Raw genomic sequence first — 25,106 nt, 5'->3', positions numbered from 1 at the left:
GCTTGATGGGTTAGCATGTGTCTGTGATCCTGGTGGAGGGGTGGGCATGGTGACAGGCAGGCTCTAGGGGCTGACTGACCAGACAGACTGGCAGAAACAGAGAGCCCTAGGTTCTGTGAGAGACCCAGTGTCAACAAAATAAGGTAGAGAGCGATAGAAAATGCCTGGTGCCAACCTCTGACCCCCCACCCCACAGGCACTTGCATGGGTGTGTGCACACTAAAAGCCAGCCACACACATTCTATCCTCAGACCTTCCCATGACTGCAACAAAGGAGTGGCCCAGTCTCACCAGAAGATGGCAACATACTCTACTGTTGCTACCAACTGTTCTCAGTGCACAACTCCTCCATCACAACTGTGGACACCGCCTCACTCCAGCCGTGTGCACAAGGCATGTTCTGCACACTCTGCCACCAGACAGTGTAGTGGGTGTCAAACACTGGCTTTTCACCAATGCTACACTGTTTTGCTTTGTTCTAAAGATTTATTGATTTATTTATTTTATGTATATGAGTACACTGAAGCTGTACAGAGATGGTTGTGAGCCATCGTGTGGTTGATGGGAATTGAGTTCAGGACCTCTGCTCACTCTGGCCCTGTTCCAGCCCATCTTGCTCTGGCCCAAAGATTTATTTATTGTTGTATGTAAGTACACTGTAGCTGTCTCCAGACACACTAGAAGAGGTGTCAGATCTCATTACAGATGGTTGTGAGCCACCATATGGCTGCTGGGATTTGAACTCAGGATCTTCAGAAGAGCAGTCAGTGCTCTTACCTGCTGAGCCACCTCACCATCCCCCAATGCTACACTGTTAGAAAGTGTTAAGAAAGTCTCAAATCTAAAGGCCATAGGAAGCTATCCTGTGACCTTCTTGCCTTTCACCCTGTCCTTATGTTCGACAATATACAGGACTCAGCAATAACAAAATTCAGGACTATAAAGAGAAATACCCTAGCAAAGTCAGTGCATATATATGACTGTGTGGTCGTGTGGTTGGGTTGTCTGGTTCTTAGGTCTTCAGATGTTGGTTGTGACAGCAACAGCAGCTAGCTTCTGAATCTTTAGCTTATAGACAGCTGATGGTGAGATTTCTAGCTTTCAAGATGGTAAAGTATTTCTAGCCAATATGTCACATTAAATCTCTTCAAATAGATACATGACAGATTATATATATATACATATATATATGTATATATATATATATATATATAAGATAGATAGATAGAGAATAGCTAGGCACACAGATAAACATACAATAGATAAATAGATAATAGGTAGATGGATAGATGATTAATAGATAGACATAGGTAGATGATAGATAAATACTATACAGATAGATGGATAGATGGAGCCATGACAGATAGATAGATTAGACAGGTAGATGATAGACAAGTAGGTGACAGAGAGATAGACAGATGATAGATATACAGATTGGTAGATGACAGTTGGATAGATAGAGAGAGAATGGATTATTGCTGTCTATCTAGACAGACATGAAGATAATTAGATGATAGATACATAGGCAGATGATAGATAGATACACAGACAGATGATAGATAGATGGATAGATAGATAGGCAGAGAGACTAAGAGTGAGGTATTTTATTTAATATTAAACATTTACATAATTAGGAAGACAAATTGAAGTGTGTGTGCCTCTCTATGTGTTCATTATGAAACCAGTGAAGAAGGACAGGTAGCAAAGCCGAATGGAATGGAGAATCAGAGCTGAAAGGGGCTTGCTTAACTGAAGATATGAATAGGCATAGACCAAGCAGGTTCTACCCTGCCCCATCCTGCCCCATCCTGCCCCAGCTTGCTCCAGCCTGTCCCAGCCTGCCACATCCTGCCACATACTGTTCCACTGTGCCTGTGTAATACTGGAATGATTGACAGTCCCCGCTTTGACTGAAGTGAATAGGGTGAGGAGAAGTCAGTGCCATTATGTCTCCTGAAGCATGTGAATTGGTTTGGTAGAAAAGCTAAGGCTTCTCTTGCAAATATTAGTACCCAAGAATGAAACACGCCTCCTCCTGATGATTGAGTTGCCTGAAAGTGGGAACTCCCACTGGAATGCTTACTTATTAAGCAACAGCCTACCCTTTGTCATGTAACTTCCAGCTATGTACTTACAAGTCCAGAAAACATATTTTAAAAGTCTGCTTTATATATGACAGGAAGAAAAACCTCTCCTGTTCTTTCTGAAACATCCAGGAGATCCAAGGATCAGCAGTTACAGGAGAAGAATGGCCATGGTAAAAGATAAAAAGGAACAAGAATTCCCGGATAGGGTAGTCTCTGGATAGTCCATCCTTTCATCTTAGCTCTAAATTTTGTCTCTGTACCTATATCCTTTCATGGGTATTTTATTCCATATTCTAAGGAGGAATGAAGTATCCACACGATGCTCATCCTCCTTGGTTTTCTTCTGTTTTGCATAATGTATCTCGGGTATTCTAAGTTTCTGGGCTAATATCCACTTACCAGTGAGTGCATATCTAGTGACTTCTTTTNTGATTGGGTTACCTCACTAAGGATGATATCCTCCAGATACATCCATTTGCCCATCAGCCACCAAACCAGATACTAACGCACATGCCAGCAAGATTCTCCTGAAGGGACCCTGATATAGCGGCCTTTTGTGAGGCTATGCCAGTGCCTGGCAAACACAGAATTGGATGGTCACAGTCAGCTATTGGATGGAACACAGGGTCCCCAATGGAGGAGCTAGAGAAAGTATCCAAGGAGTTGTAGGGGGCTGCAACCCTGTAGGTGGAACAACAATATGAACTAACCAGTACCCCCTGAGCTTNNGTCTCTAGCTGCATATGTANCAGAAGATGGCCTAATCNGCNNTCANTGGGAAGAGAGGCCCCTTGGTCTTGNAAACTTTATATGACCCAGCACANGGGAAGGCCNGGGCCAAGTAGTGGGAGTGGGTGGGTAGGGGAGCAGGGGTAGGGGTGGGGTATAGGGAACTTTCGGGATAGCATTTGAAATGTAAAAAAAGAAAATAATAAATAAATAAATAAATAAATAAATAAATAAATAAATAAAGGAACAAGAAATTAAACAAAAATGTTCTCAGAGGAAACAACTATTTCAGGTGCTCAGATGAACACTCTGAGTGTTGTCTCAGAATTTGCTGAAGCCATAAATAAAATAGACTACAGCACAATGTGAGAAAGGTCATTTCAAATTGAAGATGCTAGCTTTTAGAAGAAATCTTAACAACCAAGAAGTAAGAAAAGTTGCTCTCTGGAATGAATCACAGATTTGAAAAATGAGAAATAAGAGGGGGGGGGAGTAAAACTACTCTCAAAATCCAGCATTCAGTAAACATCCTCCAAAGGACAGAGCTGAGATCACTGTTGCTAAGGAGGAGAAGAGGCCATCTCAGAGTGGACACACCCAACACACTTAAAACAGAAACGTTAAGCTGAGCCAGAAGGAGTGGCTTCTTGGTGTTGAAATTTCAGAATATCGGAGAAAAACATTTAGACTTCTATTACAAAGGAAAAGAAGCATCTACAAAGAAATGAGGTCCATCGGGTATCTTTCTCTCATTGTGTCTTTCAGACACGTGTCTTGATTTGTTTGACAGCAACCCCTACTTGTTTCTGGACTGGAGGTTTGGTTCTCAGTACAATGAGGTAGGAAAGTGATATTTAGGGGGAAAAATCTAGGTATATTCAGCAGAAAAATTCAAACAGGCAAAGTAAGGATATATAGGTTTTGTTTTCAGATCTAACTACATTGGGTATTCAATAGCTTTTAGAAGAAAAGCTGGGTACCACTGAAGAAGGGTTCTAGAAATTGGCCACACTGAAAATTGTCTTATCTAGAACCTTCTCAAGGGAAGATGAGGCTGCGGCCAAGACTCCTGGGGAATGGCAATAAACACCCAATGTTTCCAGAAGGGAGTGGATGCTTTGATTCTGAATACCTTAAGGCTAGTGATGATCTTCACCCAGGCTCACCTGTTATCTGGCATAACACAGGCACTATAGTTCTCTCACTTTATGTATGTGTTTCAAATATTGCCTACCAACATATTGAAACCCAATACCCTGAATGACTAGGAGAAACAATATAGCCAGTGCCCGGCAAAACTTCTGCTGATTTTTCTCATGGAGAGTCAGGATGAATCTGGTAGGAAGATCATACTGAACACCCTGGGCACTGAACCTGGCCTGACACCCCCTAGGTTCTCTTAGAACGGTAAGCAGCATGCAGACATGAGTACCTGGGGACCTACAAGTATAAGCACCCCTATCTGAGACTTAGATGTGTTTCTAACAATCCCAGAGACAGTTGGGATTTTGTTAGCCAGTGTGTCATAAAGAACTGGGGGTGTCAATTTACTGGGGCATCTTTATCTGCTAATGCTTAGTATTCTTGAATTAATTACTGCAACAACATCAAAGATAAGACTTACAAGCCGACAGGACATCCACTAGGATCATCCACACAGCGAGAAGTCTTGTCTAGTGAAGCTGCCAGTATGGAGAAGAAAGGTAGGCTCACGGTTGTGGGAGTTATTCCTGTTAGTTAACGTTTTCACGACTTGTGTTCTAGATACTTGTGGGGCAGTGGACAGTGCCAGGAAACGTGGTAAGGTGGAGTGGGTTCAGAACCCCCCAATCCTCAGACTTGAGGACAGTAGACATGTCACCTACTCCCAACCGGGTCCCTGTCACATGACCACTGCACCCCATGGAGAGGATCCTGACAATCAGTTACATAGGGGCAGCACCCCAAAACCCCTCCACATGCAGATGAGGCGTCCCTAACATCACAGACCAAGCCAATAGAAGGCTTCTGCTTTTAGATCCCACCCTGCCCACAAGGAGTAAAGTTGTGTGTGAGAATTGTTTTGCCAAAGATTGTCTGGGAGCATCTATCATATAAGAGCTGTAGCACTCTTGGGAAGAGAGTCCTTTCCTGAAGGAAGCAGTCCAGGGCTCACTAGCAGAACCCCTCCTGCTGGCTCTCTGTAGTGTCTCTTCTCATGGTGCCAGAGCAGCAATGGCCTCAGAAGAGCAATTCCCCACTCCCAGCCCCAACCCCCGCCCCTCCCGCTGGCTCCACACAGTGTCCTGTCCTGCTGCACACAGTACTAGCTTCAGGGCAACAGCAGCAGCTGCAGAAGACAGCAGGGTCCACCTTTATCCAACCCCATCTCTAGAGAGCACAACTCCTTGCCTGCTTCAGCTGGGCCAAAGCCCCACAGATCTCCACGGATAGTGGTCGGAACACAGACCAGCAGCTACCTTCTTTTACTTTATTTATTTACTCTTGTGTATGACATGTATGTACATGTATGCCATGTGTATGTATATGACATGTGTGTGGTGCAGCTTGACATGTGTGCATATGACATGTATGTATGTGTATTACACGTGTGTATCTGTATGGCATATATGTACATGTATGACACATGTGTGCATGTATGACATATGTATGCAGTATAACTTGTGTATGTGCTGCTCACAGTTGACTCTGCTTTCTTGTCTTCTATACTAATTGAGACAAGCTCTCTTTTGTTCACTGTTGCTGACTTGAGGCTAGCTGACCCATGACTTTCTGGGGGATTTTCCGTCCATCTTGCCTTAGGAACACTAGAGATTAGAGTGGAGCATTTCCAAGCCCAATTGCACATGGGTTCTGAAATTTGAATTCATGTCCTCGTGAGTGTGTGACAAGTGCTTTATTTACTGAGCCATTTCCCCATCTTCCAGACATCTTTTGTAAAGAGTACACACCGTTAAATTTATTAAATTGTAGTTTTCAAGGAGTGTGATTCAACTGACATCATAGCACAGTTGTTCCTGTGACAGCAGAACCTTTGTCCTGGTATCACACTTGTCAAATATGGACAGCCTAGATAAGTGGATGGAAATGTAAGGATCAATCTAGAACTTCGACATTTCATTAAAAAGAACAAATAATAGAGAACTGTTCGCTCCAAGACAAACAAAGACTTGTGCTGAGATGTCATTCCGTATGAACACATCCTGCTGAGGTTACGTCAAATCCAGGGCTTTCATCAGACCTATCATAACCCCACGAAGTATCATTTTACAGGGGAGACAGACAAGAGCCTGGAACTAGAATTAACTGCTCAACTTCTATGATGAGAACTCAATAGATAATTCCTGAGTTAGTAAAATCAAGAATTTGGGGCAGGAAATGTGCCTCAATCATTAAAAGTACCACATGCTCTTCCAGAGGACCTGGGTTTGGTCATAGTACCTATATGGCAGCTCACATCTGTCTGCATGTAACTTGAGTCCTGGGACATCCAATGCTCTATTCTGGCCTCCCACTGGCATGCATGTGACACACAAACATGCACAGAGGCAAAAAGCACATAGATAAATGTTTCTAAACTTCAAGAATGAACATGAGCTTGTTGGTAGAGAAGAAGGTAAATATAAATTAAACATCGCTATTTTTTTTTCTGATATTATACCCCAAGAGAAGAAGAAACAGGAGAAGTAAGGATGAAGGATTATTCTTTTCCATACCACAAATCTATAATCATTTGATTTTTTTAAAAAAAATTACAGTGTACATTTTGGTAAATATTTTGAAAATATACAACAATTCAAAATAAAAATAACTTAGGAGCGCTGGAAGAGACAAAAAAATCAATAGCTAAAGAGTCTAATTTTCTTTTTACTCTCTATCAGGTAAAGAGAAATAATTTTTAAAATTAAGCTTCTCCAAGGATTAGTGTTATTGTATTGCTGCCTAAAATGATTTTTATCGTCTATTTAACTTTTCACCACTGTTCCACATATTTGTTTTATTTTTGCTTTTATTTAAAGAACAAATAGAAATTAAGTAGAAAATACAGTCTTTGCTAGGAAACTGTAAGGTGATAAAGGCGATGGATGAGCTACGCATTGAAGAGGATAAAGCAGGAGGCCTGAGGAGAAAGACTGTTAGTAAAGGGTTTGTCGGGCAATCATGAGGACCTCTCGATTTGGATCTTCAGCATCCACTTGAAAGCTAGGTGTGGCAGTACATGTGTATTATCCCCCAACTGGGGAAGCAGAGGCAAGGGAATATCTGGAGCCCATTGACCAATCAGCCTCGCTGAAACCATAAACTCCTCCTTCAGTGAAAGGCTGTCTCAAAAATATGGGGGGAGCAAAAAAGAAAGACTGCCCACATTGCCCTCTGGCTTCTGCATGCATGCATGTACGCACGCACACATGCACACACACAAACACACACATTAACCTGTACTTACACAAACATGCCTACAAAGAGAATACAGTATCTTAGTTGTGGATTATAGGTAATTAGACAATTTTAATTGGGTTAGTGGTAATTATGTAGTGCATTCTTTGTGAATGCTTGATGATTTTTTTTGTTTTGTTTTGTAAATCAGCGCACAATATCCATCTATGCATTGTGTTTATGTTTTGCCAGTTTTAGTTGGTTGGCTTGCATGTAATGAAGAGGTGAAATTATTTCTAATATTACTAGAAGTCTCTACCCATAAACCTCTTGTGGAGTGCCAGTGCGCCTCTGCTGCTGGAGATGAATTTGAAGGCAAGTGTAGGAGGACAAGCAGCGACCGCCTATACGTCAACGCCTGGGGCCACTCAGTCATAAAAGCATCTCCTGCAAGAGGACCTAATTGAAAACTGACTGAGAGACCAAGGATTGCTGATGCAAACAATGCTGGCCAATCAGGAACTGCTGTTTAGAAGAAATACTTTCTTGGGATCCATGGGCATGGGTGGAAGGTATCAAAGGAGCTTGCAGCAGTGTTCCGATGAGCTTGCTCAGGCGTTTTTCACCTGCTCCCAGAGTCTGTGTTGTTGATTCCACCCCAGCTCATCTCCAACTCCCAAGGGCAGGTAGAGTCAGAAGTAAATAGACCAAGACACAGACAACAGCTGAGTATTTATTTCAGTGTCTGACAAAGAGTAGGAAACAAATTTTTTTAAAAATTTTTCTTTATGTCTACTGGGACCATGGTGTTCAAAATCTAAGCAAAAGCCCTTTGTACTCACACCCTGTAGTTCTTTTTGGTTGCTGTTTGGTCTTGTTGTCTGCTTTAATTTGGTTTGTTCACTGGGGAGGAGGGAGGTGAGAAATTTCACGGTGGATCTGATGCTTCCTTCCCAAACTTCCTGATCGTACTCTGTTTCATCCACTCCACAGGCAAGGTCAACAGACCTCTCATCTGCTGCTCTCAAGAGACATTAACACATGGCTAAAGTTGCTAGAGTACAAGTCCCATGACCAACCTTCACCTCAGGGTGTCGGCTACAGTGTATACAGTTTTCTTTGTATCCAGTTTCTGAGTATCATTGTGTCTGAACTGCCTGTAGACCTCACCCATAGTGCAGGTTTTAAACCTCATTCCAGCTCAGGAGACTTAGAACATGGGATGCTGACTTGGGGAAAACATATCAAGATCTTTGGATAATTCAGAAGTACGGTGTAGAAAATCTCAGATTTGGTCAAAGACCCTCAAATCATACACCTTAAATCATAACCTACATCATAACAACTATTCATACTGTATCTAAGTCCTCTTTATTACAGTATTTTATGTGGATTACCTCATTCTTGCATTTGTATTCATTTCATATTTTAAATGACTCTTGTGGATTCCGCATTCTTGAATTTGTATTAATTTACTCATAATTTAATGACTCCTCGGGAGAAAGCATTCCCAGAGCTCAATGCACGCATAGTTTGTAAATCAGTACATCTTTGTGTTCCCTCCCTACAAAATAGATTGCCTTAAAAATCATTCTTATGTAAATCTTCAAGCAAAGTGTTGGACATAAGGATTCTTAAAACATATGTATGTGTATGTGATGTGTGTGTCTGTGTATGTCTGTGTCTGTGTATGTCTCTGTGTTTATGTATCTGTCTGTCTCTATCTGTCTCTGTCTCTGTCTCTGTCTCTTTCTGTCTCTGTCTCTCTGTCTCTCTGTCTCTCTGTCTCTGTCTCTCTCTCTGTCTCTCTGTCTCTCTGTCTCTCTGTCTCTCTGTCTCTCTGTCTCTCTGTCTCTCTGTCTCTCTCTCTCCCAAATGCTTCTCTATTTTTTTTCTTTCTCTCTTTCTCTCTTTCTCTCTGTCTCTCTGTCTCTCTGTCTCTCTCTCTCTCTCTCTCTCTCTGTGTGTGTGTGTGTGTGTGTTTCTGTGGGTATCTACATGGAGGTCACAGGACAAACTGTTGGAATCAGTGCTTTATTTTTATCCTGTGGGTCCCAAAGAGCGAATGTAATTCATCAGGTTTGGTAGTAAATGCTTTTACCTGCTGGCCCAGACCTAAGCATTCCTAAGGACAATATAGACTGAGTAAGACAGGACAGCAGATACTGGAGGGAGGAACATTAACCAAAAACATCCAGAGGAACCAGTAAGCAGATAAAGAACAACTGTGGTGGCTGTGCAGAAAGTGACAGAGGGACAGCAGAGGGTCGGTCGCCAGGGTGACAGGGAAATTTGTTTCCAGGGATTGTCTTAAGGAAGGCATGAAGATCAGATGTTCTGCTAACTTAGCAGTTTGGAGAAGATAGAAGAAACAGAAACAGAGAGGGGTGGAGCTCGTATTGAGAGGAAATGCAGAAATATACATGAACATAGCCCCATCTTTTTCCTTAACACAGCGTTATTTTCTTTGTTCCCCGGACTCAGCGCTGGAGGTTTGACCCTGATGCCTCAGTGGCTGCAGCTTTTGCCTGTGAAATGCTGTCCACGATTGATCACCTCCTTTGCCTTTCAATTACCATCGGCTTATTTACGTGCTCACTTTCTCTCAACGAGGAACTCAAGGATATGTTTGCATGACCTTTGCATCCCTCCCTTTTGGACCGAACAGTGCCTCCTTCCTGGCTTGCATGTGAAGCTCTAACCCTAAAACATCTGTACTTGGTGACAGAGTCTTTGAAGGGATAATTAAGGACATGTGAGCTTCTAAAGATGGAGGTTGCTTTAGTTATTTTTCTGATAAAACAACATGACCAGAAGCAACTTCCAGAAGGAAGAGTTTATTTGATCTTATAATTATAGTGAGAGAGTCCATGATGGCTTGGGAGACATGACAGCAGGTGGCAAGAGCAGGAAACCAAGAGATCATCATCACTGACAAACAGGAAGTGAACTGCGTATGAGGGAAGTCTTGTAAACCCCCAAAGCCCATCCTATGACCTGCTTCCTCTAGCAAAATGCCACATATAGAAAAATCCCATAGCTACCCCAATCATCATCACTAACCAGGGACCATGTGTTCAAATATGTGAACCTGCAGAGGACATGTTTTTGTATGAACCACCACCAGTCCTAATCAACTAGCAGCAGTGCTAAGTCAAACACCCACAGTAGCCTGTTGATACAATCAAGAGAAGCTTTGTAAACTGGGAATGTGTGACGTGTCAGCCAATGAACACAGCTTACAGTTGCAAACTTTCACTCTGAAGGTTTTTTTTTTTTTTAATTATGTGTGTGTATGTGTCAGTGGGTGGTTGTATTCATGTGAATGCAGTACCGAAAGAGGCCAAAAGAGGGTGTCGAATACCCTAAAGCTGGAGTTGTAGGCAGTTGAGAGTTAGTTACCTAATGTAGGTGCTGGGAACCAAACTTGGATCTTTTGCAAAAGCATTATGGGTTTGTAGACACTGAGCCATTTCCTTGGCCTCTAAACTCTTATAAGCAGGTGGGTACATATTAGATTAATAATTAAAAGCATAGCATGGCCAATACATAGACAAGTAAAATGTCACTAAATATCATGATGAGGCACTGTATACCACACATACATAGATTCTGATCCTGTATGATTAGACATGCCCGTACTGTTCACATCATTATCACTGCCCATGTTCAGGAATCCATGTCATAACTTCTTACATAGAGAAAATTTGGGGGTTTGGAAGCTTTCTGAAAAGGCAAGTAATATTTCCCATTAATTAGTGTGATATTTTGAAAGAATATGGCCCCCATAGGTCCATAGGGGAAGGTATGTCCTTGTTGGAGAAGGTGTGGCTTTGTAGGAGTGGGTGTGGCCTTGTTGGAGTAGGTGTGGCTTTGTTTGAGTCACTGTGGGAGCAGCCTCTGAGGTCTCAAATGCTCAAGTCCTGTCCAGTGTAACATTAACTTCCTGCTGCCTGTGGATCTGGATGAAGAATTTTCAGCCCCTTCCCCAATACCATGTCTGTTTGCACACTGCCATATTTTCTGCCGTGGTGTCCTGGGCCATTCCCAACAATATGTTCCACGCTACATACTCTGACCACCCCCCTACCCAATTTTCCTTCAAGTCTAGGGTGGTAGTGTCTCTTCTGTTATCTTTTCCAAGGTCCTCTGTTATGTCCAATTCTAATTCACACTGTGTCATTTGGCATCTTGGGGAAGACAAAAGCAAACACACCTCACGTCAAATGTTCCTAATGTGGTGCCTACCACTGCTATTTATTTTAGTGACAGGTACAAATATCTACTCCTTGCATATAAAGGCCATTTAGTTTGGGAAGACATGCCAGGTTGAATGCCAGATGTGAACCTCAATTAGGTAAAGGCAAATTAGAGCATGTTACTCCTCCCGGTTACAGTGATTCATGAAAGGGCTTTGCTGAGCACATAAGGTAAACCCTGGAGCTTGTACACAATTTTTTTTTCTCAATGGATAGACCAAGTGTGTTGTATCTTCCTTATTACTAATAGCCATCCTACAAACATGAGTCATCTGAGAAGGGACACAGCGTGTGGATAGCAGAAGAGACGGTGACAAGAGGAGCTTGTGGGGGAGGTTGTCAGTGAGCCCTGAAGTATACCTTTCAGAAGATACCTTCAGGAGCCAGTAATTCCTTGGCATTGCTTTTTGCCAGAGTCAGCCAGTTTTTTTCTCATTGGGTCGTCGGAGGTCAGAACTGAAATTTGATTTGATAATTCTCGATTTTTTTTCTAGCTTATCAAGAATGAATAACCAGATCTGCCAGGAAGAAGAAACTCACCGATCATATCGCCCTTTCAGAGATTCCAGTAAATATTTCCAGTGGCCCATAAACCTTGTACCAGTGAGTTTGTTCAGCCATTCTGGAACATGCTTTGAAGGGATCCAATTAAGAAGCTCTCCAAGCCACACAATCTCTTCTCTTTGCAAAATCATCCATGGTTTGACGTCATTACTGGCACCATTGTCTTATGAACAAATGTTTGGCTATATACAGTTGTTAGAAAATTTGTCGTTCACAAGACTAGACAGAGTGCTGGTGGCCTATGAAATTACTGTTAGAAATATGTTGAAAATGTTGTAACCCTTTGAAAAAAAGAGAAAAGGTAGATGACGGTAAGATAGGTATGGAAAGGAAAAAGGATTCCAATCCATTTAGGCAGACTCACCAACCCAAGACGTACATGCCCATCATCATGCGATTCCAGAAGGGCGCTTATCAAGCGACTTCCCAAAGCTGTTAACTTCTCAGGACCCACTTTAGTCATGAAATAACATATCCAAATGTACTCCCAGGAGCACATTTGTGGTTGTGCCCGTTGTGCAGGTTTGCGTCTCAGAACTATGTCTGAGATGCAAAAACTCCTCAACTAAAAAGAAAATCAAAAGGAAAAGAAAGCAGCATTTTCTTTCTCTTGCCATCATGAAACAGACAATTCTCTTGTGTGGACCATCCATTGAGGATCAGGTCTTCCCAGAGATAGTGATAATTTCTAGTGGCTTCCATATTAATCTAATTGTGTCTGATTGATGGTAGCATAATTCCACAGACATGATAAACCTGGCACATTACTTGTGTGTGAGCATCCGTGGGCTCACATTAGGATATGCATATAGCGATAAGTGTCTTTTTCAACAAATATTAATCAGTGCTCTTATTCCACAAATGCTGTAAAATAATTTTTATGTGTTGACTGGTTTAAGTGCTGAGAATGTAAGAGTTGACAGAAAATAGTATCTGCCCTAGAGTAAGTCATGTTTTAGAGCTACCAATCAGGTAATAAGCTAGATAAGTGGGTATAGACTTAGTACTTGTTAGTACTCAGAACTAATGCTGCAGCTGGGCAGAGCTGGTTAACACCTTTCATCCCAGCACTCCAGAGACAGTGGCAGGTGGATCTCTGTGAGTTCAGGGCCAGCCTGGTCTACAAAGCAAGCTCCAGGATAGACAAGGCTACAAAACAAACAAACAACAAAAACAAAACAAAACAAAAGAACTAAATACCACTAAGTACAACAAAATCGTCAAAAACAGAGTGGAGAATAGTTTTAAATGTTTAAAATGTTGTCTAAGGCCTTCAGGAAAGTCTTCACTAATACAGCGATTGCTAAAAAGACTTGGAAAACGTTAGTGTATAAGCTATGGGTAATTCTCAGAGTTTAATTGCAGAGAGAATAATCTATGAGAATATCTTGAGGCAGGAACTTGCTCTGAGATCTTCAGAAACACTGAAGCACATGTGTTGTTGCAGCATAGAGAGGGGAGACTCATAGCTGAGGAAGGCTTAATGGGGAGGTTGGGATATCATATAGATTATACCATATAGATTATACAGGGATCACTGAGGCAGAAGGCTTCGATGGATGTTGAGCAAAGGAGTGACCGCATGCTTTGAATCCATTTTAAAATTAACCGTAAAATCCTAACTTAAAAATTGGAAAGTAACTTTAATAAGCCTATATAGCATATTAAAGAGATCCATCTTTTGAAAGAGAAATGTCTCAATTTTAACTTTAGCATTTGAAGAAACCTGTTTAACTCAAGGTTGTGACTGGCAGGGTAGTGTTTTTTATTTGTTGTTTGTTGGTTTATTGAGAAGCGTTCTCTTTAAAGCTCTCTTCTCTCTCCTGTATCCCAGAAGCCAGAAGTCTGGGGATTATATTTGCTCAGCCTCCTCCCCCTCGGTGTTTGGATGAAATTCACATTCTGTCATGCTTTCATGAAAGATTCAGGAGGCGAAGAAGACGCTGAGAAATTCTCTCTCCAGCTTCAATGTGATTCACACAGCAGGATCAGCTCAGAGCATAGCTGTGTAATGCCAGCATTAGCTGCCTTGTGCTGACCTCTGGGGGGCAGCAGCCACCTTCAGAGGTCTATTGGCACCTATACTCCTGCTTCCTGAATGCTAAAGGCCCACGGAGACAACAGCAAGGGCCCTCCCAGCAAAGCTAGCATCACATCTCTGCATCATATTCTCAGTGTGCTTTGTGTCTTCTTCATGATTCCTGACCAACACACATTTCATGCCAGACTAGTTCTAGACCTTCAAAGGTGGGTGCTTGTCGTTGGATCTGCTTGTATTTCACTATGGTAATGACCTCTTTAGGTTTCTGAGATCAGTGCCTTAATTATCTGAAGTTAAAAAGAAAAAAGGTTGATTAAAGAACATAATTTAGGAGATCAAGTTGGCCATGGTTGTGCCATCCCGTGGAAGAAAAGGGATGAGAGTTATAGGGTGCTGGAGTTCTTTCTGGCCGTGGCTCAGAAGGCAAGGAGATAACAAGGTCAGAAGCATCACCTCATGGTCCGAGATCCAGAGAACCTCTAGAGAAGTGGTTCTAAACCTTCCTAATGCTACAACTCTTTCATACAGTCCCTCATGTTATGGTGACCCCCAACCATAAAATTATTTTCACTGCTACCTCCTAACTGTAACCTTGCTGCTGCTATGAATCATAATGTAATATCTGTGGTTTTTGGATGGGTTTAGGTGACCCCATGTGAAAGGGTCCTCCCCAAATGGGGTTGTGCCGCACAGGTTGAGATCCACTGCTCTAGGCTTTACTTCCAGTCTCATTTTTCGATGGCTGTGAGGCCCCTTGAGGCCACCGTCTTGAAAGAGGAACCCCAGTTTCTTGAAGCTGATCAATCAAGACTGCTGCTAACTGCGTCTACCTTCTGACTGACATGTCGCCCCACCCCTTTAACCTGGAAAACACTAAAGATCTGCTCTGTCGAGTTTCACTGCACAGGATACATGCGCTCACATGGGCAGAGACTCACTCAGAAGTGGTAGGGCTTCTGGTAAATAGTATCTTTTTAAACTATAGCCAGGTGCCCATGGCATCTGCCCAATTACATAAAACGGACATGACAGAAACAGAAACCATCACTCGGTGAGTTCATGTCGGTGTCGGCACAGTAGGTAACTTGTATTTTACAATGTCTAGGGCAGGAAGACGTGGGCACCAGAATACAACTAGACTGAAAATGGTCTTTACCTTTAGGCCCAGCTGCGGCTTTAGTGTGTGAGGAGCATTCTACACACAGTGCGGAGAAAGCAAGGATGAAGGACAGCCTGCGTTTGAAGGAGAGGCTCAGGTGCCTGCGTAGGCAGCTGCTGGTCCTATTGTGAAGACTGAGGAAGATATCTTTCTATTCGGGGGGGGGGGGGGGGAATAGATTTCTTAGCTCAGTCAGGCTATCACAAAAGGGAAGGCCAATCATTTTGCCTTAATTTGCCAACAATAGTAATAACTATACGGGTGATAGTACTACTAATTACATTTTTCACTCAAGGACTACACACAGACACTGAAGAACTAATAGCTGTCCAGGTATTAGCTCATGGAGGCACCACAAGGGCTCTCTAATTGAGGAACTATTGTGATGTTGAATCATAGGTTTGTAAAATCTGAATCTATGAGAGGCAATTACCAGCTTGACAGCACACAGGCAGCTGATGGTAGAGTTGGAAGCAGGGCTTTCCCTTCTCAAAATCCAAGCTGTTAAACACTGTACAATCAAAGTATAACTTTTCCAACGTTTGAGTTTATGCTTTACATCAATATTGGGGCTATTCTGTACTAACACAGTCTGGAGACTTATATACAACATCCTCCTTTATAGTTCTGGAGGCTGAGAAGTCAAAGATAATGGATCTGGAAATCTCAGTGCATGGTTCACAGGGACCTGTCCTTTTGTCCTTACGTGACAGAATAGGCACAATAATCGCCATGGCTCTTTTATAAGGGCACTAAATCTCACCGCCAATGCCAAGCACTCATAGAAGCTATGGTTTGGGGCAAGGGGGGGGGCTACAGAAGCACTTGATCAGTAAGAGCACCTATAGTCATGTGCTCTATACATTCTGTTAACTCTCTCTCAAATCAGTCCATCCACTTTTCCACTACAACCATCACTCTATGAAGAAGAAATTACGGTGATATTCTTTAAAGGGTGACTGTAGGACTCTCCTTGCTGGTTCCCACTCATGGATCTGGCCCCACTTCTAATTCCTGTTCCGCGCTGTAGATGAAGGGAGAAGCTCAAGGCACAAATCTAGTTCTGCTGTGCCAGTTAGCTACTGAAAAGGCTCGTGGCTTATGGTATATATCCATCCCTTGTAATTTTGAGGGGCGATGGTCCCGTGGGAGGACAGTATGCTGACTAGGAACAACTACTAGGCTCTGGTGGCTATCCCCACAAGATTGCTCCAGGAAGTGACAGGGAGAGGTAGAGGCAGTCTAGGCATTGGTTGGCATTTCAGACTCTATCTCTTTCAACCCAAGCATCCTGAGCCACAAGGTTCTACAATTAGAGTTTATTTATGTGGGAGGGATGTGGTTGATAGCAGACCACTGGCAAATATATATATATATATATATATAGTGCTTGAAAGTGTTTAGCTTTGTTTCAAAAGCAACACTCTTTCAAAAGAAAGAGAACACTGGTAGCTGATTCCCCTCCTCCCCCTAGTTTTGATCTAGTTTTATTTTCAAATTTATTTCTTTATTCATTTTTATTGTATGAATATTTTACCTACACGTATGTCTGTTCAACATGTGTGTGCCTTGTCCCTGTGGAGTTCAGAAAAGGGCACCAGATACCCTGATCAGGAGTTACAGGTAGCTGTAAGCCACCATATTACTTCTAGGAATCAAACCTGGGTCCTTCTGTAAGAGCAGCCAGTGTTCTTAACCTCTGAGCCATATCTCCAGCCCCTCCAGTTTTATTTCTATTGCTGTGTCAAACACACTGACAAAAAAGCAGCACAGGGCAGGAAAGGGTTCATTTAGCAAACAACTCCAGGTTACAATTCAACATGGTGGGGAAGGGCGGGGTGCGGGGGTGGGGATCACAGAGGTTGTGAGCATTAGCCACACCATAACCACGGTTAAGAGCAGAAAGAGAAATGAAGGGATCTGTGCTGCCTTTCATTAACTCAGCTATATTTCTCTCTTTTATATAGTTTAAGGCCAAACCTGGGGAATGATATGAGTCTGCCCTACAGTGGGCTGGATAAATTGAAAATCAAATCAATCCCACGCAGTCATACCCACAGGCCAACCTGACCTTCAGAATTTAAGTTGACCTTTAGAAGTAACCATCACAAGTGTTGTTCTTTTTGTTCTTTTGATGGGATCTAGAAAAAGAGATTTTTTTTTTTTAAATGGAAAGCAAATAGTGGGGATGATGGCTGCAGGTGATGGAGAGGTCAGCGACCAGGAGAAACTGCATCCAGTTTATAAAGCAATCCTTCCATCCGTGAGTTTAGAGACTAAACATGATTTTGTTTCTGTCGACAAGTGGGAGGATTCTTGTTCTCTCTAAGACTCTTGCAGCAGAGCTTCAATCACCTTCCATAATCCTTTTAGACTCCATGCTTCATTGTTGGGGGGGAAAAAGGCCGTGTTTGACTCTGCCTGGAAACCTTCACACCACAACAAAACAAATCTCTCCAGGCTCCTAGGCAACATGGGCTCTCTTGCACCAGGAAAAAGGGCTTGCAAGGATGATAATGGCTCCACCCTGTGAACAGAGGGGTCCAAAGAATCTAAGAGTGCTCTCAAACACATCATTGCGAATAATCAAGAATCAACAGGATCATAGCAAGCGTCTTTTCAAGAAATCTAAGTTTTATATATCGAAGCAAAAAAAGTAGAAAGCCTGCCTAGTCTCTCATCGTCCCCAAGGCCGACTTGACAGCCCAGATGCCAGCATTTAGATGCTTTAGGAGGCAGATTAAGAAAGAGCCCTTGGCACCTGGCACCTGTGTTCCTGAAACATCATGTCTTTCCTGGGAGCATCAGCAAACTCCAGGCCATTCCAGAGTTCCAATCGTGCTGTGGAGAACGAACGTGGACAAAAGTTAGCAGGCAATAAAGCACAATTCAGCATCTCTAAGCTGCTGAGACAACCATATCCCCCAGGAATGGGACCCCTTGGCAGAGGCTAGCGCAGAGAGTGGTTGGCAAAAGGACTCTGGCTGCCAGAGGAGTGGCCACAAGCCATTAAGAGGTAGGGGGAAGCCAGCAAAGAGCCTCCAGGTCCCCGCCCCTAGCTCTGTGTGGTGACCCGCATATCCTGGGGTTGAGGAGGGGGTGTGGCGGGCAGTGGGAGGTGCTGGGCGGGCGCTCAGAGGCAGAATCTTGCTGGGGCGACCTCCGCTGGCGGCAGGAGCAGCAGCTGCAGGGGGCGGGAGGGGGGAGGCCTAACCCCCTGGTGTGCAGCCTGGAGGAGGGACAGATCCTCTAGGCAGGGAGGGAGGGCATAGCCACCAGCAGCCAGCGCAGAGCAGCGCGTGTGCGCCAACCCCAGCACCAGCCCACAGCGGGCTGGGATTGTTGTACTCTGTCACCAGGGCATCCTGGCTCCCGCAGCCCTGCGGACAGCGCCGGACACCCGGCTACAAGAACAGGGCTGCCGCGCACACCCGGAGCCGCACGCAGCCGGGAAGAGGCGTTCGCTAGCGTCACCTCGCTGCTTGGAACCTGAGCAAGGCCGGATCAAGGTAAATAGCCGAGGCAGAGACAGAGAGGAGAGAGACGGAGGAATGACAGGTGCAAAGCAACACACTGCAGCAAGTTTGTGCTTGCACGCTGACGCGCCGCGAACCACAGGGAGAGGGTGGGGGGTGGCGGCGGTGTGTGTACGTGTGTACGTGTGTGTGACACTCCTGGGGAAGGCGATAGGGAGGTTGGCTAGCCTCTTTGCATCTCGTACGTACATATTCCTATAATACCCGCTCTCTGAGTTGTCATTTCCGCTTGCTGCACATATCCTGGGCGCCAGAGATGCCCAAGCGAAAGGCAGCCACTTTCTCATGATGGTCCGCACTGCACTATTGCTACTATCAGATGAGAGATGTAAGGCGTTGAATAAATTCAAGGATCCTCCCTTCCTCCACCCCCAGACTATTTTAGGAAGGGTTGGGGGAGGGAAGTTGGGTAGCAGAACCTGAGGCTTGAAGACTGCTCAGAGGCCCAGGAGTCTCCTCTGTTTCAATTGCTTCCAAGCCGAGTCTACATTAGAGGACAGGATAACTTTCATCTACTCTCCGAAAAGACGTTGTTCAGAGAGGTTTTGCACCTCTAAGGGAGGAGACCTAGGAAATGGTGGTTCACAAAGAGGCAGGTGCAGCGCAAAGGGCAGGTCTAAATGTAGCAGCTAATAGCAAAGAAACACAGCTAGCAAAAGAGGTTGGCCTTGATGGTTTGTCCTAACTCTTTGATGCTTCAAGTTCAGGTCTGGTCCATAAGCTAAAGAAAAATATTAGCTGAGCAACCCTAGCTCCCTGGATCGTGGTTTTCTGAGCTTTTCAGTTTGGGGTGGAAAACTTTTATCTATCTAAAAATACTACAAAATATTTTTTTGATATCTGTGAATGTTACAAAAAACCCCAAATAAATTATGTTTTCAGGCTTACTTACTTTTCTCTTGACCTATGGACTACATTCAAGTCATCATTTGATATAGGAATCAGACCTATGCAAGTAGAAAACACGATTTCCAATCAAGCAAAGGTTATTAATCTGACCTACATCTCTATGAAATGCTGATCTAATTGTGCATCACTAGGCTTGTTCTCTGCGAGAAGCCCTTTATTCTCCAGGATTTAAAAAAATATTAATAATATGGATTAAAATGTTCCTGATATCAGAATACTCAACTAAAATGCACATCTATTTTTCTTGTGCATAATGTCTGTTTATATTACTTTGTGGCAGAATAAAAAGTGCCCTGTCATGACTAACTTAATATGTTTCATGTTGAAGATAAAGAAAACCTCTAGACTTACTGTTGTAGTGTTAGTCACTAAGAATCATTTGCTTAGTGCCCGGGGTTAGAGCCTCATTTGTATCTTTTTAAACTAAGGATTCTTTACAAGCTGTCTCTGTGTTCCCGTCCCCTGATAAAGAACTTTCCTTTTTTACTCCCAGGAAGTGAGGTTCAGGAAAAGCTAGGTTTGCTGTTTCAAGATTATCCAGAGCTGCTTGCTGCTGACAGTTTGCTGCCTTCCTGGGTCCTCCGTTCTCATAATTACTGGGTATGCATAGCTTCCTACGAGGAGGAGGTGTGACTGAGGAGCAAGCTGGAAGGCATGCTCACAGCTCACAGCTCCAGCTGCCACACCCAGGAGCCTGCCTGTGACTGGCATGCAGGCCTCAAGGCTGGTCGATGTGGGCATCCTCCTCTTAAACATGATGCTTCCTTGTGGTTGAGCCTAATGAGAACTAATGTTGAGCCAGGGCTGAAGCACATAACATACCCCAAGGTGAGGAGCAAAGGATAGTAGATATCAGGAATGACTTTATACTCTAGACACTGATTCATAAAGTTTGTATCATGACACTGCCTTTCCAATACCTTATAACTACGTTTTTATATTCTTATCGTTCTATGAAAGGTATTTATTATTATCATTCCTAGTGATTCTTAACTGTGGATATAAGGCGCTTTCCTGACAACATGCATACATTAATAATGCACTTGTCTTAACCCAAGGGGGTCCTGTTTTAACCATTTTAATGTTTATTAACTCACTCCAGTACTAATGTGAGGGTAGAGAAAAATGATTGGATTTAAAATTGTGCAATATTTTGAACTTATTCTGGTAACAGACTTGACTAAGGAGGGAGAGCAAGATGACTTTAGTCTCAACCATGGATTTCTCTACATGCTTAGATGTTAAATTAATAGCCATACTTTATTGCTATAAGCTTAGTTAAGTGCTTGTGGTCTCAGTTCCTGATATGTGTTTATAAATTAGTGACCCCATGCCTGGTGAATGCACAGTTGGGCTTTTTTTTTTTTTTTTTGCCACAGTCTCCTAGTACTTAGAGCTCTATTTGTGTTGCACTGAGGTGAATCCAGAACTATTTCCCCCACCGCTTTCCTTGGTTTTTTCCTCTTTAGTAGCACAAACAAGAAGGTGCTGGAGTAGCCTATTGTACATTTTGAGTAGAGACAGGAAAACTGGCATCATGACATCTCACGGGGTCTCTGCTTTTCAGAGGTGCAGGTGTTGAGAGGAGAGACTCACTCAGCTGGGAGAATCCAAATGACAGAGGCTGAAAGCACCTCTGCCCTTGCTCTCCCACTCCACACAGCAGATGGTGGCTGTTCCCAAGCTGACCTGGGCGGCAACCTTGCAAAGTCACCCGGCTTGTTGTTTATGTGGGCATCTTTTCTCTTACCATAGCAATAAGAGGGGTTTGTCTGCCTTGGTCACCACATGGACTCCCTAGATGTTACACTACGGTCCCTCACAAACAGTGTCTTTATCATATGTTTTCTGTGAAATAATAAGCACGGGACTCTTACTCTTCTCTGTATTATGGTAGGTATACTTAGCCACGCCAACTGTCGGTGGCTTCTGAAATGGGGCAGGGACACCCTTTCAATTGGCATATGACTCATTGATGTCCTTCCTGTCCATCCCAATAGGTTACTTAGTCCATCCCCCTATCTTTCACCCCATGATTTCCTTCATCTATTAAAAACCACCTTTAAAACATTGGCGAAGTGGGATGGTGGTGATTGTGTATCTACCCCCGATGATGTTCTTAGGCAGCTCATGTCCATGTCTGTTGCTGCAGGACCAGCCTTGTCAACAGACTAGGACCAGGAGACCCTCGTTGCCTGGCTGACACTTATTCTACTTTTAGCAAGCTCATGTAGGAGCTTCTTTCTAACCTAGGATGGAGAAAATGAGGCAAAGGAACAGAAAAGGGAAGTCAGTGATTTGCTGAAATTACCTGCCAAATGTGCATATTTACCTGCTGGTAATGAACCTAGATCATACATGTGGCAGGCAAATGGCCTCTCAGAGAGTCTCATAGCCCCAACCCCTTGTTTCCCCGATGAGCTCCAGGTTCAGTGAGAGATGGCATCACAGAAAATAGGGTGGGGAGTGACTGAGGGACACACACACACACACACACACCCACACATTCACACATACACACACACACATACACACACACACATTCACACATACACACACACATTCATACACATTTTCACACACACACACATTCACACACATACACACATACACATACACACACATACACACACATTCACACTCATACACATACACATTCACACACACATTCACACACATACACACACACATACACACACATACACACACACACACACAAACATATGAGCACATGCACAAGTTTTCTATAGCACATACAGAGGTACATACACATGAACACACCGGAGATTATCTGAACAACACAAGTGTCATCTCTAGGCCTTCCTTTGCCAGACTGAATTTCCTGAAACTTCACTTTCTCTGACAAGGTCTTGTTGAAAAGTTCCACATACAAGATCGTCACAAAGCCACCTAACTGGCAAAAAGTGAGGCTCTGAACTCCTATTTCCAAATTACCAGTGTCTTTCTTATTGTTTTTTTTTAATTTTATTAATTTGAAATCTCTTATTCATTGCATGATCCTATCCTAGCAGTCAAAAGCAAGAAAAGCATAGTTTCATAATACGGCGTCTACGTGCATAGGCAAATGATGAAATTGAAAAGGTGTATCTTAGCCCTGAAAAAGGAAGGATATTGCACCAACTCTCGTGTTAGGGAGGAAGAGGTTCCGTGGGGGGCATTATCTCACAGACACGAAATAGTATGCATTTAATTAAATCATTTAAAAATTCAATATTGGATTTCAACATGTGTCTGGATACAGTTGACACCAATGGCTGATCGAGGAAGGCAAGAAAAGTTAAAGTCCCAAGACTAGGGTGTAGTTTTCAAACGTGCACAAGCCCTTGGCACCATCCGCAGAACTACAGAGAGAAAACAAAACATGTCACAGTCCCTATACCAGTGGTGTTCACAGTAGAGTGAGCCTACAAAGTGATAAATACAAGCTAACATATATTTACCCTCATATGGATCATTACAGCTACTATAACAGGCACCGGGGCAGCCAGCCAGGGAAGATATCGGGCATACGGGGTCCTTAGTCAAGTCATTAGTGATGCTATTGCTTTCTCCAGCTTGGAGTGTTCACAGAGGGGTGATATGAAGGGACACTGAAGATCCACCAGGGCATCACCAATTATACCATGTAACCTAGTGTCTCCTAAGACTTCCTACTTCCCTCTTTTCACCCCGGAAATGCATCTTCCTAGCTCATATCCTCTTGACCATCCCAGACCTCCCCAACCCTAGCTGCCCTGTCACCAAATTCCCTACATATTTCTCAACTCTGCCTTCTCTTCATTGTCTCCTCCATCCAGCTCCCACCTTTATCCCAGAGATGTCTTCCTTACTTAGCTTCCCGGATTATCCAATCTTACCCACTTCAAATATAACCTTGAAAACAGTAGCCAGTTTGGTGATGTAGCTAAGTTAGTAAAGTGCTTGCCTAATGTGTACAAAGCTATAGTTTTGATCCTTATTATTTCATAAACAAAGCATAGAAGTGTATACCCATAATCCCAGCACTAGAGAGTTAGGAGCAGAAAGATAGGAAGTTCAAGGTCAACCTCAGAATACATGTCAAGTTCAAGGCCGGCGTCTGCTCTACGAAATCTAATCTCAGACAAACAAGTCTAAATTATGTCTTCTCATTTCTGGCCCTGAGTCCCTTAATGGCTCCTTGATGCCTCTTAGAGAACCAGAGTTATACTGATGAGCATAATGCCCAGGGCCTTCTGTCACCCTGCCTTCTCCTGAGCACAGACCTTCAGTATTAAGGTACCCTGGTATTTCTCATGCTAATGCCTCTCCTGAAGGCTGGAAAGCAGCTCCCCTCTTTCTCCTGATCCATCCCCCCAAACTCAGTAGAGATGTTAAAGCCTTCTCAGGACATCAGTCCAGAACCCCAAGATTGGCATTGCCCCCCCCTTCTTCTGTACCCCTCTGGTTTTACATTCATAACGAATCCTGGGAATTTCTTTAAAAATTATTTCTTCTACACTGCTTCTCTTACTATGTCCTATGCTCCTCAAAAAAATAGGATCTGCGCCACATTAATCTTCGTAGTCTTAACTCTGATCTCAGGCTTTCAGAATGTGTGAGCTCCACAGTGGCAGGAAAGCCAGGCACATGTGAGCAGAAGCAGAGAAATCGTAGCTGAATGTGGAGAGGGGCATGGGAGCAATGGATTCTAGGATTAGTCTTTTTGAGGCACGGGTTTGAACAAGGAGACATGGGCTCACACAGTGAATTTCCTGCGATTCCAGATAGATTGTATGGGGCTGTCTTAACCATCTGTGAATTCCAGGACTGGCCATGGACTGGTGTGAGGTACCTTGGTTGCAACAAATTTCTGTTTTAATTTTTTTCCCCAGTGTCTGGGAGGGGGGTTGCAGATGCTAGTCAAGCGCCCTAGCACTGAGCTATATTCCAGCCCAATTTTTTTCTTTACCTCTACTGTGTGTTATGTATAAGTGATGTCAATATATACAGAATGGTAGGCAGATTCTAGATAGGTAAGTCGACATGGATGGAGATCAGCGAGCCATATTCTTGCATTTCAGGATCTGGACTTTCTAACACTACAGGGGGTGAATTATTATGAGGTCCCTTGAATGTTTCTCAGACACTGGTCTGCCAGTTAGAGTAGCTCTTGTATGTAGGCAGGTGGAATGCTATTCTCATGAGATACAGGTAAAGGTATAGGTCATGACGCATGCTTATATATATAGTTATTTCTCCCCCGTCCCCATCTCTTGAAGCTCCACCCACGGAATAGCATATTTCCTACCCACAAGATGCCAAGTGCTGAGTCCCACTTCCTGTACATGTCCCTTCCGGTAGCTTCTGCCTGCCTAACACCTGAGACTGCTTGGTGGGTCACAGTTACCGGAACTGAAGTGAGCAGTTAGGGAGGCCTTCTGCTTTAGCACACCCTTTTGATGG

At 43.4% G+C, this 25,106-nt stretch overlaps 1 protein-coding gene across 1 annotated transcript in view; it reads left to right on the top strand.

The window, feature by feature from the left end:
• The first annotated feature begins 18,474 nt into the window (after window positions 1-18,474).
• Syne1 (spectrin repeat containing nuclear envelope protein 1) overlaps window positions 18,475-25,106 on the top strand; it is a 493,437-nt gene continuing 486,805 nt past the window's right edge. Inside the window, exon 1 of the mRNA XM_029532807.1 lies at window positions 18,475-18,725. The gene's annotated coding sequence lies outside the window, so the exon portion shown is untranslated. The remainder of the gene's footprint in view (window positions 18,726-25,106) is intronic.

The sequence above is a fragment of the Mus pahari genome, chromosome 21, assembly GCF_900095145.1.
Source record: "Mus pahari chromosome 21, PAHARI_EIJ_v1.1, whole genome shotgun sequence".
Taxonomy (NCBI): Eukaryota; Metazoa; Chordata; class Mammalia; order Rodentia; family Muridae; genus Mus; species Mus pahari.
Note: the sequence above shows the minus strand (reverse complement) of the source record. Positions and strands in the feature narration are given on the sequence as shown.